This window comes from Nanorana parkeri, unplaced genomic scaffold (assembly GCF_000935625.1).
Source record: "Nanorana parkeri isolate BGI_ZX_2015 unplaced genomic scaffold, ASM93562v1 scaffold2979, whole genome shotgun sequence".
Classification (NCBI taxonomy): Eukaryota; Metazoa; Chordata; class Amphibia; order Anura; family Dicroglossidae; genus Nanorana; species Nanorana parkeri.
This window is the reverse complement of record NW_017309247.1, coordinates 44,432-49,833: the sequence shown is the minus strand read 5'-3', so window position 1 is coordinate 49,833 and position 5,402 is coordinate 44,432.

Below are 5,402 nucleotides of genomic sequence, written 5' to 3'. Positions count from 1 at the left end.
ACCCCCCCACCCCCCCCCCCCCCCCCCCCAGGCTTGTACAGTGCCATCTAATGAACCCGGAACAAGGGGGTGCCATTGTAATGACAATACAGAAGAGAAAACACCGCACTCTAATGACAATCCAGAAGAGACATCTAATGATCTATTAGAGAGAGATCTAATGATCTAATGACAATACAGAAGAGACAACACCGCACTCTAATGATGATATAGAAGAGACAACACCGCACTCTAATGACAGCACAGAAGAGACAACACCGCACTCTAATGACAATACAGAAGAGACAACACTGTAATCTAATGATAATACAGAAGAGACAACACCGCACTCTAATGACAGTACAGAAGAGACAACACCGCACTCTCTAATGATAATACAGAAGAGACAACACCGCACTCTAATGATAATACAGAAGAGACAACACCGCACTCTAATGACAGTACAGAAGAGACAACACCGCGCTCTAATGACAATACAGAAGAGACAACACTGCGCTCTAATGACAATACAGAAGAGACAACACCGCACTCTCTAATGACGCTCTAATCATACTCTCAGGCTCACCATGCACAGAGATTACCTATTTAGGAAACGTCTCTGACACTCGCCGCCACACCCAGACAGGAACGTACAGAGTTATTATATGGTAGCTTTCTCCAAAAGGCAACGTCTCTTCCTGATTTCGGATTTCAGCTTTTACAGATATAGCTTCTTAGTTTCAAAACGCGTCCAGAAAGGTGACTGTCCAGCTTCTACTCATGCCGGGTACCTTCTGTCTTATTTCATTGGTTAATTGACAGAGTCACTTTAAGGAACAGGACAGGCGGGATTTTTCTGGGTTTTAGGCTCAGTGAAATGATTGGTTATTATATAACATTCTGCGTACCGTATGTGGAAATTCGTGTGTCTTGAACACATCTGTAACACAGACACTCCATGAAATGTTCCTATATATATATATACACAATATTACCAAAAGTATCGGAACGCCTTTACACGCACATGAACTCTAATGGTATGTATATTTAGTAGCCGGGAAATGTCACGGAACACCTGAATCCAACGTTTTGGAGGGGCGTCCCAATAATTTTGGCAATATAGTGTATCTCCAGTCCAGGTGGACACATCACTTACTTGCGGCCATATTTACCAAAATTTGACTCATGGTCACTAAGGCAAAGTTAACCCCGCCCATGGCGTACCCAGTGGCTCTGCAGCCCACCCACTTACCAGAGTGGCCCACTCAAAGCCGAAACTCTAATTATGTGAGGACCGCCCACACTCATGCCCCCCAATCATTGTGTTGAGTGAATGCCAGCTGCATGCACAGCAGCCAAAATAAGGGTGCCACTGTGATTCCGGGACACAAAGCCAATTTAAAAGGTGATGATACATGTAAATTTGCCTTCTATATTTGTGTTATATTGGTCTTATTATGTCCTGTAGTAAGGAAGGAAGGGTGGTGTGTGGCGGGTGGCACAGGAATCTGGTGCTCCCGGAGTCTTACGGTGGCTGCAGTGCTGGAATGTAGGAGACACGGGCCACCAGAGGGGTGAGAGGAAAGTTTAATCCTTCAAGTCCTTCAACACAGTCAGTCCACCATCACGTGGAATCATGTCTGAAACCAGAGTGTGGCTACTCATAGGACTATCCTGGCCTCAGTGGAGGATGACCTCCTTCCAGTACACTGCAGACTGGCCCTCACAAGATCTTTTCTCAGCAGTGGTTGGATCGAAAATGGATCTGTCCACCCACAGTGATGGTTCCATCTGCCCGATATGAGAAGTGCACAAAGATGTCAACTGTCCATATTGTGGTTCCAAAAGAACCAAATCTTCCACCCCAGCTAATCAGACGCTGAGAGCAGTCCACACATGGGCCAAACAAAGGTCTAGAGCCACCTTCCTAGACTAGAAATCCCACCTTCCTAGACCTAGGTATCCCACCTTCCTAGACTAGAAATCCCACCTTCCTAGACAAGAAATTCCACCTTCCTAGACCTAGGTATCCCACCTTCCTAGACCTAGGTATCCCACCTTCCTAAACCTACAAACCCCACCTTCCTAAACCTACAAACCCCACCTTCCTAGACCTAGGTACCCCACCTTCCCAGACCTAGAAATCCCACCTTCCTAGACCTAGGTATCCCACCTTCCTAGACTAGAAATCCCACCTTCCTAGACAAGAAATTCCACCTTCCTAGACCTAGGTATCCCACCTTCCTAGACTAGAAATCCCACCTTCCTAGACCTAGAAATCCCACCTTCCTAGACCTAGGTATCCCACCGTCTTAGACTAGAAATCCCACCTTCCTAAACCTAGAAACCCCACCTTCCTAAACCTAGAAACCCCACCTTCCTAGACCTAGGTATCCCACCTTCCTAGATACCCCACCTTCCTAAACCTAGGTACCCCACCTTCCCAGACCTAGAAATCCCACCTTCCTAAACCTAGAAACCCCACCTTCCTAGACCTAGGTATCCCACCTTCCTAGGTACCCCACCTTCCTAAACCTAGGTACCCCACCTTCCCAGACCTAGAAATCCCACCTTCCCAGACCTAGAAATCCCACCTTCCTAGACCTAGAAATCCAACCTTCCTAGACCTAGGTACCCCACCTTCCCAGACCTAGAAACCCCACCTTCCTAGACCTAGAAATCCCACCTTCCTTGACCTAGGTATCCCGCCTTCCTAGGTACCCCACTTCCTAGACCTAGGTATCCCACCTTCCTAGGTACCCCACCTTCCTAGACCTAGGTATCCTATGGGATTTGTAGGACTGAACACAATTCTGCTCCTTTATACTAAATCAAACCATAAAATAAGGAATGTAAGAACACCAACCTGGAGAATGCTGAGAATGTGAATACAACGCCGTGCGGATTGTGATTGCTGTAGGGCCAGGGCCAGATTTACTCTCTCTGCTGCCCCAAGGCCAGGTTCTGCAATGTGCCCCCCTGCCCCCCTACCCCTAATGGAGAATGGCAACCAGAAGGCTGGGGCAGCAGGGTTATTTTTCCTATATTTTTTGTCACTTGTTTGAATTTTTATTTATCTTATCATCTTTTACTTTTTTTCTATAATTTTTTTTACTTATTATTATTTACTTTTTTTTAATGATTTTATTATTGTATATTACTTTTTGCTTATTTATTTTTTTTATAATTGCTTTTCTTATTATTTTTTACTTTTTAATCAACTTTTTATTTTCTATTTTAATTATGATTTCTTATTTTTTTTACTTATTTTTTATCAATTTGTATTTAATTTTTATTATTATTTTTTTCCACTTAACTTTATTGCTATCACACAGGAGCTAATAATCCCCTATGTGATAACATTTGGAGATGACAGGTACTGTGGCTAAATTTAGTGGTGGAAGGGTTTTGCAGTATCTGCTCAAAACCTAAAATGCCAGACACCCAGTGAGCTCCTAACTTCCTGTATACTAAACTATTGCTGCACTCTTGCAACTATTTCTGTGGACTACAAAACATTACTCCCCATGTTAAAGAAATGAGGAGAGGGGGTGTTCTGTAGTCCTAACACCATTCCTGACCTGAGGACAACGCTGTTCCTCCATAGATGCAATACAGTGAGTGTTGTCACCCTAAAAGGAACAGAGGGGATCGGTTCCAAGAGAAGGAGAGAGGGGATCAAATCCAGACCAGGAGCAGAGGAGGTAAGGTCCAGGAGAGGGACAGAAGCGATCAGTTCTAAGGCAGAGACTTGAAAAATCAGTTCCAGAAGTGGGACAAGGGGTTTGGGTCCTGAGGAGGGAGAATGGGGATCAGTTCCAGAAGAGGTATAGAGCGGTTTAGATTTGTTAGAAGATCAGAGGGGGGACAGATCGAGAAGAGGTACAGAAGAGTTCAGATTCAATAAAAGGAGAGAGGGGATTGGGTCCAGAAGGGCTACAGAAGGGAACAAAGAAGATTGCATACAAAAGAGGGAGAAAGGGGATCAGGTCCAGAATAGGGACAGAGGAGAGACAGAGGATGGGTTCCAGAAGAGGAACAGAGAGTTTGGATCCAAAAGAGGGGCAATGTGGTTGAGGTCCATTAGGGTCAGAGGGGATTAAATCTAGGAGAGGGACAGAGGGGATCAGCTACAAAAAGAGGGATAGAGGGGTTCAAATTCAATAAAAGGACAGAGGGGGGCAGATCTAAAAGAGAGATAGAGGGGTTCGGGTACAGGAGGGCAAGAGAAATAGTGATAGAGATAAAGGGGCAGAGGGGTTGTGTCCAGAAGAAGTCAGAGGATATGGGTGCAGAAGAAGGACAGAGAATTTGGGTGCAGAATGAGAACAGAGGGTTTGGGTCCAGAAGAACATAGGATTCAGTTCCGGAAGAAGGACAGAGGGCTCGGGTCCAGAAGAAGGAGAGGGTTCAGGTCCAGAAAGGGGGCCAGAGGGTTCAGGTCCAGAAGAAGGAGAAGGGTTCAGGTTCAGAAGAAGGACAGAGGGTTCAGGTTCAGAAGAAGGACAGAGGGTTCGGGTCCAGAAGAACATAGGATTCAGGTCCGGAAGAAGGACAGAGGGCTCGGGTCCAGAAGAAAGATGGAGGGTTCAGGTCCAGAAGAAGTCAGAGGATTCGGGTCCAAAAGAAGGAGAGGGTTCAGGTCCAGAAAGGGGGACAGAGGGTTCAGGTCCAGAAGAAGGAGAAGGGTTCAGGTTCAGAAGAAGGACAGAGGGTTCGGGTCCAGAAGAACATAGGATTCAGGTCCGGAAGAAGGACAGAGGGCTCGGGTCCAGAAGAAGGATGGAGGGTTCAGGTCCAGAAGAAGTCAGAGGATTCGGGTCCAAAAGAAGGAGAGGGTTCAGGTCCAGAAGAGGGACAGAGGGTTCAGGTCCAGAAAAGGGACAGAGGGTTCAGGTCCAGAAGAGGGAGAGAGGGTTCAGGTCCAGAAGAAGGACAGAGGGTTTGGGTCCAGAAGAGGGACAGAGGATTCAGGTCCAGAAGAAGGAGAAGGGTTCAGGTTCAGAAGAAGGACAGAGGGCTCGGGTCCAGAAGAAGGAGAGGGTTCAGGTCCAGAAGAGGGACAGAGGGCTCGAGTGACAAAGGGTTTCTGCTCTAGAAGAGGGTCAGACAACAGCCATAACCATGGAGCTGAGTTCTTACCGGTGTCTCTAGTCCCACACACAGTCCTGGTCGGCGTGAACCATCCGGATCAGACAATCCCGGGACTCGCAGACTTCATCATCACAACACACTGGCACTGGGCCGGCTCGGTTCCTGAGAAGTGACATCAATCACACTGTCACCGGCACATGAAGCAGCTTCTGCAGAGAACTTCCAGAACTGGCAATCTGCAGAATTCTGCTGACTCTTTCATCTCCCGGAAACAGAGGAATTGGAGAGAGACTTTCCTTCCTCTGCTGACACAAATCCATCCACACACA